The sequence below is a fragment of the Pteropus alecto genome, unplaced genomic scaffold (genome assembly GCF_000325575.1).
Source record: "Pteropus alecto unplaced genomic scaffold, ASM32557v1 scaffold21, whole genome shotgun sequence".
Taxonomy (NCBI): Eukaryota; Metazoa; Chordata; class Mammalia; order Chiroptera; family Pteropodidae; genus Pteropus; species Pteropus alecto.
The window spans coordinates 23805279-23821109 of record NW_006436282.1 but is presented as its reverse complement, the minus strand read 5'-3'; the positions used below and the strand labels follow the sequence as shown (position 1 = coordinate 23821109).

Genomic DNA, 15831 nt, shown 5'->3' with positions numbered 1-15831 from the left:
CCCCCGCCACCTTCCCTTTTCTCTCTCCATACAAATGAGCCCATCCAGCTTCAGACGCCACACAGAGGCTGCTGTGCCCCGCAGGCTCTCTGCAGCCCGGCCTTCTCCCCTGAGCCCTAGACCGCTGCAGCCCCGCAGCTGGGTACCCTCTGGGCCTCTCAATGACACTGGTCGAAACTGCATCGTGCATTCCGTCCCCCTCTCACCCACGTGCACACACACTGTGCTTCCCTCGGACTCTCCTTTTCCCCAACAGCGCCTCTGTCCACCTCGTCACTAAAGCCAGCCGTCCAGGAGCCATCCTCGCTTCCTCCCGCACCTCGCCCCTTACGGGCAATTCGGCACCAAGTTCTATACGTATTCTGGCCTCTAAAAATGACTTAGATCTTTCTAATTCTATCCCTATTGTCGCAATCCCAGACATTGCTGTCTCTCGGCTAAACTTCCATAATCATCTCTCAGGCTCTGCCCTTGTTCCCATTCCAGCATTTTCTAAATCATCCCCCAAACAGGAGCCATAGTAATTCTTCAAAACATAGATCACATCATGTGCTTTCCCTGCTTCAAACCACGCAGTGGCTTCCCACCAGTCCCAACACCTAAAATTCCTTATGATGAGTGTGAGGAACACACACGAGGTGGCGTTCCACTCCTCCTCATGAAGATCAAGCCAGGGAGGCCATGGGTGTTTTGAATGCACCAAGCCCTTCCTCCCACTCCAGGCGTTTAAGTTCTCCCCCTTCCCCCCAACTTTATTAAGGTAAAACTGACAAACAAAACTCTTAGATATTAAAGTCTCCCACGTGATGATTTGACGCGTGCACACACTGCGAAAGGATCCTCCCAGTGAGTTAAAGAACATGTCCATCACCTCGTGCATGTACCTTTTTCTATTTTGTGACCTTTAAATTCTCTTCCTTCAGCTCAGAAAGCTATTCCCCTAGTTCCTCGTCCTTTTCCTCACAGAGGACTTCTCCCGTCGCCCCGCCTACAGCAGCCGCCACCACGTTTGTTCCTCTCAACGCCCTGTTTGTTCCGCCGCATGGACCACCACCTGAAATTCTCCTGTGAAGCTGTGCACCGCCCCCAGGCTGCAAGCCCGTGACAGGGTGGGGGGGAAATGCTGTCACTCCTCTTCATCAGCAAATCCCAGTGCCCAGCATCGTGCCTGGAATATGGTGCTATTTTTAAAAAATCTGTTAAGTGGACAAAAAATAGTCTTATTTAGTGAATAAAACTCCTTTACCCCTTTTAAAATTTTTACATGTGTTCATTAAGCTCCTAATATCGTTCTTTAGGCCAGAAGATGAATTGTTTAGAGATACTGCTATTTCGCTTTATCTCAAATTTATATTTAAGAGATTATAGTATAATTGGTATAACTTATAAGTCTGGAGGGGAAGAAAAACAAGACAGTTAATAGAATGAAACAAAGAAGAACTGACCCAAGTTTAGAAATGCAAAGGTGATCGCAAAAAAAGAAAAGATAACTCGATGAGATGAATACGAGGCTACAAGGTCCCTAAGGAAAGAGGGAAGCAGGAGAAGATGCCACTCACCTGTCAACTGCCTTTGACATGACAGGCACAGAGCTGAGTATCTGGCAATGAACAACACAGACATGGTCCCTCTCCTCATGAAACTTATACAACAGTGGGAGAAATGTTAAATACACCTACGATGAAGATATAAATACTAAGTATGCTTCGTGCTATGGAGAAAAGTCAAAGAGGCCACGAACAAGAATAATAAGGGTCACAGAAGACCTCTGACAGGAAAGTGACCCATAACTTGAGACCTGAGAATGGCTATAAATTAGCTAGTGAGTATGACTATCTGTGGCACCAGGGAACATTTGGGGTGGGTAGAGGACACTATTCAAGGCAAAGGAAATGCCATATGCAAAGACCAGAGGCAGGAAAAAGCTTGAGTGGGGCTGAAAGGGGACTTATGTGGCAAAAGCAGAGGGTGAGAACTGGGGGTGGACTGCTGGCGGAGGAATGGATGGGAAGACAGAGAGGAAGCAGAGTCCCGGCAGTTCAAGGTAACGAGTCTGAGTTTGATCCTAAGACCAACTGTGTCTTCTGAGAAAGAAAAGAAAGACAAAAGATGAATAAAATTACGAAGAAATTTTTAAATAAATCGATGAGAAGTAGAGTTTGCTGTGGACAATTCTGACCTTCATGGAATGGTAGGAGTGATGTTTTCTGCCCAGTTTGGAGGAGGAGAAGAGGGTGGAGCTCGAGCAAAATCACAAGAACCAACTTCTGCTGGGAATGAGTTAGGAAGACAATCAAAAACAAGCCAATAACACTGATTAGCAGAGGAAGGCCCGGGTGAGGTCACATGGCATGAAAAGGAAATAGAAGCAGGTGAGTCAGTTTTATGATTAATTTTAGCAAAGTTTCCAGTCCCAGAGTCGATCCAAGAAAAGCCAAAGATTTACTCAAGGCTGGAAAGTGACAAGAGATCTAGGGCAGAGCAGAAAGGGTCAGGGGAGGGGCAGACCACGGCGGAGCCGGTGCTGGAGGTGGGTCGGGAGAAGCAGAGACCTGAGAGATGGGAAACAGGGGGAGGACACAGTGGTTGGGCAAATGATTCGATTCAAATCAATCCCACAACCACGTGTGGAAACGGATGACAGCCTCTGCCCTCCGAGGCGGCACAGGGAGCAGTGCCTGCTCACGACGACTGATGGTGCAACACAAAGAGGAATAAACTCAAAACGTGCGCTGGAAATAACGTGAAAAGCGTTTTTATGGTACAAAATGTTTTAAAGGTCACTGTAGCTATTTATCAAATTTATTAGAAAAACTTTTCGAGAATTACTTTTGCTTCTTTTCTGAAAAATGAAACACATTCTTTCATCGGAAAACTTTGAAGACTGTGGTGCCCAAATACTATTAACAGTAATGAACTAAACTATCATATTAAATAATCGAACATAGAATTGTTTTAACTCGTCACATAAGGATTCTCTCAAATAATAAGATTTTTTGAAAAAAAAAAGAGAGAGAGATACAGGTTTTAGTTAGAAGCAGCAGGCACAAACGGTTCATAACCGACACTGCTTCCCCTTCCTCTGACTTATTTTTCTGCATGGCGTTTTCACTGTCTGAAATCTGTTTCCTGTGTTTGACTGTCCCCTCCCCCACCAGAACGTAAGCTACATGAGGGCGGGGGCCGTGTTTATCCAGTTCAGCACTGTGCACTGAGTAGCTACAACAATGCCCGGAACTTCATACGCATGCAATAAACTTGACATTGAGGTCTCGATCTTGGCTTCGTATATGATGCATTTTTCAAAGGAAATAATGCATGAAGTGTATAATTTATAAATACATAAAGTGTATAAATTATAAATGATTTTCCAAGAGTTAACATATGAAGTTTAAAAAATTATCACACTCTGATGTTTCATCTCATTCGAGAGAAAATATATTTTTCTCTCTTAACGCACTTCCCGTTTGCCCCAAGAATACTCGCCGGCGGCACTTGTGGCTACAACATTTACCCCCAGATAACTCGCGGATCACAGTCCTCACCTCACCCCCAAAGTTTGCCACAAAATAGCTCACTTTTCTTCTTTTCACATCGCTCTAGTATATCGATGGTCTTGGGAAACAAATGACATCATTCTATTTATAGCATTCTGTTTTTAGTAGTGGTATTTCCATTTATAAAATACAGTAATTCTTGATGGCTGAAAATGTCAAATCCTAGAAAATGCAGCACTCCTACGCATGATGTTAACATCGTTCTCAAACAGCCGTTAGCTGAAGATCCATTTGATGAATCCAATTTGTGTGTACATTTGTGTTACGTTAGGATTAGAGACAAATTCTGTTCAGAAATAACTCCAAGAACAGTTTTTATATTTTATTTTTCACATTGAAAACCAGTCAGATTTGCTTCAGCCTCAAAGATCACATTTATGTAAAATTAAATTAACGCTGGCAGTGAGCTGCACTTTTTTTCCTAAATGAGAAATGGGTTAAAAAAATAAAAACATAACACTAGGTAACATACTTGTGTAGGTGAAGTACGCAGTCACACACATTGTCTAAATATCCCACTGGTAAGGTGTGCTGCACCATATTTTAGTTTTTTCACTGACGTCCACCCAACTTCTACACCTGAGCCCGTAACATCTGCCGTTGTGTTTCCTTATAACTGAAGTGCCAGTGAGCTGGAACCTTACGCCCCTGGCCATGGATCATAGTACAGTGTATCTGCTTCTTGTTTTATGATTGCAGTCATTTCCAAGCCTATTTTTAACAAACACCAAAAATATCTTAGAGCAATCCACACGCAAACACCTGTACTAAATAAAAATCATCTATCTTATCGGTATCAGCGTAAATCATGGCTTCTGAAAGCTGGAGAGTGACATCACTTTATTTTGGGGTAACAATTTCCACATGACACTGGAGCATGGCTCAGAAAGCGGACTTGAAAGACATACAAAAATTCTAGCTAACTAGAGTACCTAATTTTAAGTAAGAAATTAAACATTTCAAAAACAAAAAGCTACATTTAAAAAAATGTAGAGCTGAGAAAGACCATACAGAAGAATGCGACTAAAGGTGTTTTACTGTTTAGAATCCGATATTTATATGTTCTGAGAACCACCAAAACGAGAATAGTTTTTCATTTAAATTTTTAATTGTTTAGGAAATATCCACATTACACATAAATCAGAAGGGGATGACTATCCCAACAATTCACTTGAATAATGACAGTAAAAATTGATTTGTTTGTTTTTTAAGTTTCGTATGAGAGATTTTTAGAAGGTAGGCAGCACGGACTGGGCTCATTCGGCACAACGGCTCCAAATGGAAGAACATCCTCGCCTGCTGGGGCTGCACAGCGTCAGAAGCAGAGCGCCTTTCCCATTTTAGGCCAGGTGTATTGGCCAGAATTTAAAATGACGAAGCCGCAGGAATGGGCCGAATTGCTGGGTCTGCCCCATCTATCTGTGATATTCTCGCTATTCGAGCATGTGAAATTTTTAAATGCAAATAATATGATGTCGAGTCAGTCTTAATGACAGTCTCAGTAAGTCACTGATGGATGAATTACTTTTGGGCACTTAAAATATTTTATCCAGGCACCCTAAAATCTAAAAGAAAATGAAAAACACTAAATACAACTTTAATAATATTCATGAATTTACACCGAAAGCGAAGAAAAAAACTTTTGTTACAAACTGAATTAGAGAGATAGTAAATGCTGAGAGTAAAAGTTGAAGGGAAAAAAAATAGGAATTATGTTTATTACGATTTTGAGGGAAACCAGTAAAACCTTACTGTTGCAGACAGAACCACTAAGGTAGCACAAGTGGAGGGGAAGACAACTAGAAAAAAATTATCACTAGTTTCTGGTGACTCTGTAGAAATCCCTTCATGCCAGCAACTGCTGAAATAAATACCAATTTTTTCATCCTCGTATTTGAAGATAAAACAGCCCAAATGTCAACTGTATGTGAGAAAAGTTATTTTTGATATAACACAACGCTCAGAAATAATATGTTCCTGAGGGATGCTCTGCCGTGTTGAGATACTATTCTTTTGGCCAACTGAAGCAATTTTTAAGGATACCAAAAATTGCACGATTGGGGTTTCCACTGTAATATTTCATATGAGAATAGTCCAAAGAAAAGATAGATCGATTTAGAGCTGAGTGAGGGTAAAAATGAGCATTTTACAGATTTGTCCATATGACATGATTAAAGAAATAAAAATAGTGATGTTCTTTAAAAGGTATTTAATTTATCTCCCTGCTTTCAGGCAGGGTTTTTCCCAAATTATCTTTAGACTGCTGAGTGTCTACATTCGTTTAAACATCTGCAGGGAAGGAAATTCCTAAAACTCCCCTGGTATTCTCTTCCTGTATTAACAACCCTACTTCCAAGAAGCAAGGCTTTGGTCATCGCATTGTAATTAGTTACCAGCCAGCTTGTCTCTCAACAAGTATTTGCTCAGTACACACAGGGAGAATGTTTTTCTATTAGGTCTTTGATGGCAGACCTTCCTTCTAATTGCTTCTCCTGTCAAATACAACTCGAATCCTGGATTCAAATACTCTTCCACTAACCTTCCATTCATCCCATTATGGACTCCCTATTATAATGGATAAGAATGAGCATCCTATTAATAACTGAACGCTTTCTTTGCTCACACGATATAGTTTGAGTTTTCAAAGAGTATGTTATTTTGAAGCAAGGAGGTGTTATCTCAGTATTTCAAGCTAGGAAACGTTGACTCCGAAAGAGTAAGTAGCTGCACAATTGCTACATGGCTGAGCCTGTCCTTCCCACAGTGGCTACTGCAAATCAACTTTAATTTACCACCTCACCATTCACCCTTTCTTGGTCTCTCATAGATCATTATAAAATGTCAAAGTTCATGTGGCTGGACTTCATTAAACTTTCCTTTTTTTAAAATCTTCATATATTCCTAACTTATATCTAGGTTCTCAAATTTTTTCTCTTCTCAAATATCAAATCTATTCGGTTTACCTATATTCCAGATTCTTTCTCTGCCTCCTCAAAGCTTCCGATTTAACCTGAATGTTGGAATTTATCAGTCTCATCTTGTCACCACCACCCCCTGATCTTTAAACATCTCTAACTATCTTTTTAAAGAGAAGAAAAAGAAAAGAAATACAAACCCTGAGCCTATTTCTACTTCTACTTCTTCTACTTCCTGTATTATTCCTTCTGCTTCCAGAAGGGTCTATCCTTGGCCTTCTTCTATCCTTGAGAGTGCTGACACCACCTCTTCTGGATATTCTCTCCTCCCTGTAGAATCCACTTCTTGTCCCAATTCGTGGCTCTGCAGCTACGTCCCAAATCCAGTGTTCCCTCCTCCCTAAGCCTTCGCTCGCTCGGAGGTTTCACCACTGCAAAATGATGACCTCTACCTTGGGGGTATCGAAAGCTTCTTTTCCAGCTTCGATCTTTCCCTTGAGCTAAAATTCCTCAGGGGATGCTTTGTGGAGCATCATTTGAACCAGGTCTTCAGAACTTAATGGTCATTTTAGCACCAGCTGAAGATTGCCTTTCTAAGACTAACTTTTATCTAAATGCACAGAAGCTTGCAAAGCACGGGTATTTGGAAAATATCGAGTAATTCGGTATCGGCAAAGGATCGTAAGGAAGAAAGTGCAGGACATAACAACTAGAAGGATAACGCGGGTCTACTTAGTAAAGAACACTGCCTTTAAGGCTTAGGACTTTTGATTTAATGTGGTAGGTAACAGGGAGCTGTAGAATCTTTTCAATTAGGGAAGTAACACACCCAGATCTCTATTTTTTTTAAAGAAACTCCTACTCATGGAAAAGGATAAATTCATTGCAGATGTACACGAATTTGACTACAAGAATATTCACTAAATAATTATTTATCATACTAAAATCAGAAATAGTTTGCATATTTGCCAAAAGGGGGCTGGTAAAGTATGTAGCTATTAAAATAACATATAATATTTAATAATGCGATAATGATATAATTAAAGTTTTTAAAGTGGGTTATACATTCAATTTCCCATTGTAATCAAGAGCTTGGGGGCTGTTTTAGTGTGTGCAGCACAAAAGTTCCCTAAAATCCTGGCAAGTCTTACTAGAATTTATACTGTACGCAGCTCACTAGCTCCATCTTGTACTTCTCAAGCCCACTTGGGCATCACAAGGCAATGCAATCCTAGGGACAAGATGTGACGTTGGCCTGACAGAGTTTGCCTCCCGGCTCTGTTATTCTCAGCTAGGGGCAGGTGGTCTACGACATGACACTACACCAAGATGCTCAGAACCAGGGCAGGCTCAATAAATGTTAGATATATTACTATATAAAAATAAGTAAAGTGGGTTATAAAGCAGTAGGTTCAGAATGATCCAATTTAATAAAACAAAGGTACATACGAGCAAAGAAAAAGGGTTGGAAGGATATGTATACGCATACCTAAATTTATATGTAGTAGTGTATGCGACTATTTCAAGATGGTTAGATTATTATTGATTTTTGATTTTCTTCTTTTTCTCATCTGAATTTTCTACATTTCTACAAAGAATGCATTTTATCTGTGTACTAAAAGATACGGGTCATTTCTAACAGCTGATTGCAATATAATCCACATATCCTATAATTCACACTTTTAAAAATATATATTCAATGCTTTTTAATAAATTCAGAGTTGTGCAACCATCACTACAATCTAACTTTAGAACATTTGTCTCACCCAAAAGAAAACCCCATACCCATCAGCTATCACTACCCATTCCGCTTCCCCATCCCACTCCTAGCCCGAGGCAAACACTCATACACTCTGTCCCTACGAATCTGCCTATTTTGGACATTCTGTATGAATAGAATCATATAATATATCGTCTTTTGGACTGGCTTCTTTCACGTAGCATGTTTTCAAGGTTCATCTGTGGTGTAGTTCTTTGGATTGCTAAAGAATAGTCCACTGTATGGATATACCACATTTATTTATCCATTCATCAGTTGATGAATATTTGAATTGCTTCTACGTTTTGGTTATAATTCTGCTATACACATTCATAAGTTGTTTGTTTTCTATGGAAGTATTAAAATAAAGGAAGAACCTTAATACAAGGAGACTATTGGGAGATCATTTTAATAGTTTAAATAAAAAATAAGGGCGTTGAGCATGGTGATAGCAGTGTGGATAGTGAGAGAGATCTATCTGGGAGGTGCCATCATCAGGTCTTGGGGACTAAGTGAACATGGTGAGTAAAGGAAACAGTCAAGGTTGTCCCTGAGGTCCCTGGCCCAGGCACTGGATAATACCATGCAGAGATCAGACACACGGAAGATGAATTCCACTCAGCCGTGTGGAATCGGAGAGGCCTGTGGGGTACTAAGGGAGACATGTGATGCCTGGAAGAGAGGCCAGATACAAAAATACAAACTTAGAAGGACACGGAATTCAGGTGGTAGTTGGATGAGGTTGTCTAGGAAAGCATGAAGAACACCAATAGTCAAAAGACAGGAATGGGAACAAGAAGCCACAAAGCCAACTGGAAAAGACAGACCTGAGGGGCAAAAACAATTTCCAATGGTGAACAAGAAGGCGAGGAATGAGAAGGTTCTAAAAAGGAAATGGTCTCGTTGTAAAACTCTGCAGAACAGCCCAGTGGGTTGTAGGCAAAGTGTTCACCGGACTTAGCAATTCTGAAGTCACTCATGAAAAGGTGAAAAAACTACTCAGAGTGTAATAACGTGCATGATTCGACCAACTTTTGGAGAGGAGACACAGGGGCGGGAAGGAGGCAGGATCCATAGCCTGGCTGCACGCATTTATGCCGAGTGCTAGGAAGGACCTGGGTTCGCTTATCAGAACTGGAATACAAACAAGCCCCATAAACATGTGGTCACTGCCCTGGAATAACATTTCCTGTGAAGAATAAAAAGCCATTAATCTTCTTGATTTATAAAACTAGTCCTTGTTTTTTCCTTACCCCCATTTCTGATACAATTATAATGGATTTCTTATTGGTACTTTCTATCATGGTCCCTCTTTTTACAAGTTATATGAGTTATCTGTAGTAAAATACACACAATATATGGAAGAGAAAGAGTGGAAAGATACTCAGACGCCACTTGTAACTCCACTACCCAGGATAATTACCATTAACACACAACTTGGTTTATACGCTTCTGGCTGCCTCCATAACTATATAACCACCTCTATCTTCTGCGTTTTTGTGATTTAGTTGTCTTACATTTAAATTTCTTATCCATCTGAAATGTGTTGCGGCACATGGTATGGACTAAGGGATCTGGTTTTTTTTCCTCCAAATGGTTGGCCAGTTCCCAGCAGCATTTTTTAACTAATTCATCTTTTTCTCCCTCCACTGCTTGAAATTCCACATTAGCACAAGAGATCTGAGTTCAGATTAGCACATTCTAAATTTTTACATATATTATTGGAAGGTGGTGGTGGATTCTCCTACTTATAGAAGTTTTAATTATCTCAACTATAGTCATAGAAAAGTAAAAGCATAGCATAAAGACTAACTGATCACTTATAAAATATTAGTCTCTATTCAAATACCTTTCACTAGATGAATCCTCCCTATTGTCAACTTTTTATATTAGTTCCTCTCTCACCAACTGTTTAAAATTGTTGCAAATACAGCATAAATTGGCTGCAGAAGGAAATTACAAATCTCGCAAATGATGCGAGATTTAACGTAGTTAAAGTGTTACTGGAGAACTGCTCTTGTCACAGGCGAGGACAATGACGGCAGTCAGTCCAGTTAATGATGAAGAGAACAAAATTGACAGGAATGATATGACAGACATTTCTGAAGAAAATGATTTGAATAACAAAAGATGAGGAAAGAATCCTAAGAAAATGGATGGTGCCTTGGAACAGTTTTCCTAAAAAAGGACACTCTTTGTAACGGTGCCTGTACGGTCAAATTTAAGCATGTATCATCATGCCAGAAACAAAGTAAAAACAAAAAAAAATCCTGCATGATTCTTTCACGGTTGTCTCTAAGGATTAGTTCATAATTGTAGTCATAAATTTCAGCAAATATATGATAAAATAAACTTACTGTTAATCCTAATTTTACTTATTTTCAAACAAACCTTTTGTTTTACCAATGAAAACAATGAAACATGAGCTCCCATTTGGGGTAGACCTTTTCTGATACCAATTAGTCTCAAACCTTCCATACTTTAATCAATTTTGAACTTTCCAGTTGGTACGTCAAGCTGTCTTTTTATAATTGCAATGTTCCAATTTACCGTTACTTTATAATAAACATTCTGAAAAAGCAAATTTTATACTCTTAAGAAATTTCCTGTCTGATCTCATATTTTGACTCTTCTAACTCTAGAATCCTTTGTCAAGCTCTCACAGGTACCTTTGAGATTTTACATTAGTATTTATAATTATTTTTAATAGAAGCTCATATTTAGTGAGAATTTTCTGTGCCGGGCCCCTGCTAAGCACTTTCTACACACTATTGTGTTTAACTTGGCCAAAGAATCTGTGGTAAAAAGACCATTATTATTCCTATTTATAGCTGAGAAAACCGAGAAGTAGACAAGATAGGAAACTTTCGCTACATCACACAATTGGTAAAGGGCCGAGAGAGCTCGGGAGCCCAGGCACTTCTGATGCCGAAGTCCACGTCACAACAGCATTTTCCCACTTTGGAGTCTGTTCCTTTTTTAAAAATGGACAAAGCATTATATTCTGTGTAGAAGAAATCGATTCAGAAGCCACTTTGTAATCTTTCCTGCAGCCTTTCCTATATCGAATTCGTCTAAATTTCCTTAATGAAAGACTTCAAATTTATAAAAATTCAAATAAAGTATAAAACCAACAGCTAAATCGCACTGACAATATGAAAGTAAATACCATCTGTCTGATCAAACATCTAAGTGAGACCTCAGAGAACTAAATTTAAATTCTGTTGAAATGGGTCATTTAGAAGTAGCCTCAAAATAACATCTAGCCCTTAAGGTAAAAAAAAAAAAAAAAAAAAAAAAAAAAAAAAAAAAAAAAAAAAAAAAAAAAAAAAAAAAAAAAAAAAAAAAAAAAAAAAAAAAAAAAAAAAAAAAAAAAAAAAAAAAAAAAAAAAAAAAAAAAAAAAAAAAAAAAAAAAAAAAAAAAAGTCGTTAACTCATTTAAAACATTAAAAAGTGAGAGTTTTAATTATATCTCTCAAAAGGATAGAACAGATACCTTATTTAGATTTATACTCTCTATATTATCCTATCACTTAATGTAGTAAAGACACACAGAATACTAATCCGTAGGTGGTCCGCACCACACTTCAGAATAAGCTTTCTAACCCACATCCTCGAAAAGACTTGCCTTACTAATCGAACCCTCTTTGCTTTCTTTCTCCCCCATTCTTGGCTTCCTTTTGGCCCCGGAATCTGGCAGCGCCAATGAAGATGCAGCTGAAGGCAGGGCCCATTACGACTTCCCACTCATCTGACCACATTAGGAGAATTTCACTGGAGGCCCTTGAGCAGCCTGTATTGTCTTTAAGCCTTTTTCCTTGCCCGTCTTGCCCTGCCTGCCTCGCTGTGGGGCCCACATTTGCTCGCCAGGCTTCCATCTGATGAGCCGTCACTAATCCATACCATCTCTTGGTGGGCAAAGCATCGCCTAGATCACATAAAGTTTAAAAACCCATACAGAGGTGATAAAAGCTTCCGTGCTGACGGGGTTGAAATGTTGTCGCCAAACACCGTGAGTTAGGCCCAATCAAATATGCACTGAATTTTGCATATGTGCTTGAGATATTCAAATCTTGGCTGTAATGAGGGCCATCGAAATACTGGCATAGGCACTGAGGTCCTAAAAGGAAGCCTCTAGCAATCTGACACAAATGCCAGCCTCAAGCACCTGCATGGCAGACACAGGTAACGACACGTATGAGAATGCCAGCTGGGCCGCTAAGAACACTCACATTTAGAATTTTTTTTAATACTACCCTGCCGGCCCTCTGTGACTCTCCCTCTCAGGGTAGAATGCATACAGCTGAGATGAGAAGAAAAGACATTTCCTGAAAGTGCAACGTCCCAGCAGAAAGATGCAAAACATCAGAGTGACAGACAAGAAACATGCAAGTCCGATGGTTCTGGAATAGAAAGAATTCACCCGGAAAAAGCGGCTCACGGTGAATGCTTTTCATACTAAGCCCTGGCAGAACCTGCAGGTTGCTAAAGGCGGGCAGGGGCAACGCGCGGCTGAGGGGTCCGTAAGGTAATTCCGAGCGGGGAAGACTTTCAACCTCGGGACGCCAGGGAGGATGTTGTCATCGTGGCCTTTACGGAGAAAGGCACATCCAAAGTGCTGGGCTCGTAAAGTCCCGAAGCTAGAAGACCAAGGGGTATTTATTCTGAGATGTTTATCCATCTGCAATTTAATAGGGAACATGGTAAATCACACTCACTCCTGCCCTTTAATTCCAGCCCTAAGCCACCTCATCTTCCTAGGCCAGGTACCTCAGTTAAGGGAGGGAGGTGAGCGGAGATGAGCTCTGAGTTCCTGCCCAGCTATTACAGAGAGATCATGTCTGTGAAAAGAACTTGTACACGTACGTGTTCAGTCATCCGCTCCTTTCTAACACGCCTCTCCACCTTCACGTATTCTGAAATGACTGTTGTAGCTAAACTAACATTGCTGGCTGGAAGCGGAAAAAACTCACAGTACTTCTTATCTCTGTGATAATGGTACCACGTCACCTACAGAGGTAACAAAAATTAAGCACAAAACAGAGATAAATCTTCCATATATTCCTCAGAGCAAAGAAAAGAGACTGCGTGAAACTATTTCTGCCTTTCCCTCCCACACTGCTAGCCCGACTGAAGCGACAAGAAGGCCAGATGACGAACAGCTCCCACGGGAGGGTCTCAGGCCGGAAGGGTCTCTGCCGTCGTGTGTGGCGCACAGCGGGCTCGGAGGTTGGATTCTCGACTAAACCCTTCCGGTACCGGGCAACTCTGGGCAAGATATTTGGCTTTTCTGAACTCCACTTTCTATTTGTAAAACAGCAAAAATTCTACATGTTTCTTCTACCTCAAAAACGCGCTAAGTACAGAAATAAGTGTGTAAAAATTTTGAGTTCTAGGGAGGAAAGCCATAATCGGCAATGACAGAGCACATCGATGACAAAAGGCATTGATTGAACGGTTTTTTAAAAAGTCATTATGATGATTAGATTAAGGCGAGTGGGCAGGAACGTCACTCGACCAGAGTCAAAAAGTGGGTCATCGAAATAAAAGCAAGTGATTATGACCGCGACAGTGAAGCACAAACGTGCACAGTCTCAATCTACCCCGTGGAATGAACTTGGCTAGACTAGGCATGACAGGCACAGAGCCGGCTTATAGAGTCCTGGTTTGTGAGCAAATGCATTTTCCTACCTTCCTTCATTTTTTTCATTTCTCCCTTCCTTCCTTCTCCTCCTCCTTTTCTCTGCACCAAGGGCTTACACAGACACGGCCGTCGAGTTGCTTCCAAATCTAGCCACTTAAACAGATGACTGAAGTTCCATAATCGAGATACGTGACTAAGGGAGCTTCTGCTCTTGCTGGGTGTCCAGGTCTTTGCCCACGGCATTGCCACTGGACTCCCAACGGCTGCTCCCAAAGCAGCTCCAACGGGGACATGGGGAAGAGAAGGCACTGAGAGATACGCCAGCCGACGGGGCCACATCCATCTCTTGTTAAGTTTCCTCTTCTATATATTTGTCCTTTTCCCTCGATCCCCCTTTGGTTTTCCAATTGGCAAGGAAGGAGGAAGAACCATATGCTGAGTGCCAATTATAGTGAATATTTTTCATTTAATAGCTCATTAAGCTTAAATATTTCTTTCTTAGGAAAATAATCCCATAACAGTGGACAGAAGACGGACGAGTAGAAGTTAAAGGACCATTAGGAGGATGGCAATAAGATGAAGGGGGCCTGAATCAAGACAAACTACGAGAACTGTTTCTAGGAAGGCGTTTCTATTCTGAAATGCCAATTCCAAAATATCATTTTGGAATAAAAGTGAGGTTCTATCTGCGCATGATTAAGGTAAAAAAAATACTCCAAACCATAGACTACAGAATCCCACGACACCAAATCAACTATTCCCATCCCACCATCCACCAAATTCAGAAGCTGAATTATGCATATATATATATATACACACACGACAATGGTAATAAGTCTAGCGTGAGTGTTTTGAGTGTGTCTCTGTGCCAAGCATTGTACTAGGTGCTTCACAAATATCTAAGGCCCTGGCAACAAGGGAGGCATTATTATACCCACTCTCGAAAGGAAGAAACCAGGATTCTGGAGAATCAACTAACATACTGAGGGTCATGTGAGTAGTTAGGCATAGAGGTAGGACCTAAACCCTGGTCTGTCCGCCTCCAGAGCCTGTGCTTATTAGATTATGCTATGCTGTCTCCATGTTTATTTTTTTAAGTTTCACTTGCATTCCTTTTTACTTCTAGGAATGCTGAGTGAGGGGAAGAGGAAGCAGCAGAAAGAACATCAGCACGGGTGGCGGGGAGGTGCACAAAAAGCATGCAAGAAGGAAGACGAGAAAACCACACCACGTCCCATACCATGGTCCTTGCTTCATGAGGACATAGATGCCACAGCTGCTGCATCTAACACATTTGTTTACCTTATGCGCCTTACTGCAGCCACAGAGAGAGACACTAAAAAGAGGGAAGACATGGTTGGAGCTGCTGCCTCTAAAGGTCCCGAGCAGCACCCCTGACGGCTCGGCCCCTCTGACTGTGGGAGGGGCTGACCCGGTTGCCCTTGACCACCACAGATGCCCATGGAAGGGAGAGCTGCCCTCTCTCACTCCGGCCCAGACGCGCCTCGGCCCTGAAGCCGACGTGAAGCTCACGTCTCCCGATCCCCAGCCTTTTCGTCTCGTCCCTCTTTCTCTGATGACCACAACCCAAGCAAACGGCAGAAGGGATGCGACTCACCTGGACGACATGAGCTGTTCGCGTCATGCTATTTTCGTTTACGAAATATGGTATCGCGAGATCACATTTAGTTCTATTCTCTAATCCACTTTTATTGGTTAGAAGCAAAACAAAATGGATCATATATTTAAAAGCAGAGGGAAGAAAAAAAAAAAACACGCCATTCTAGGAATGTCTAGCAAGCAAATACCCCAAGAATATTTATCCAAGTGTTTACCCTGGGATATCTGAGGAGAAACGTGAAAGCAGTTTTCTCGGCTATCACCACTTTAATAGGAAACGTAAACCCCAAAGACAACTACAGGCACATTCCTTACTCTGGAAAGAGCGCGGCTGTG

At 41.0% G+C, this 15831-nt stretch overlaps 1 protein-coding gene across 8 annotated transcripts in view; it reads right to left on the bottom strand.

The window, feature by feature from the left end:
* The window catches only part of BBS9 (Bardet-Biedl syndrome 9), a 417354-nt gene that overhangs the window by 109968 nt on the left and 291555 nt on the right, over positions 1–15831 (bottom strand). The window lies entirely within an intron of this gene.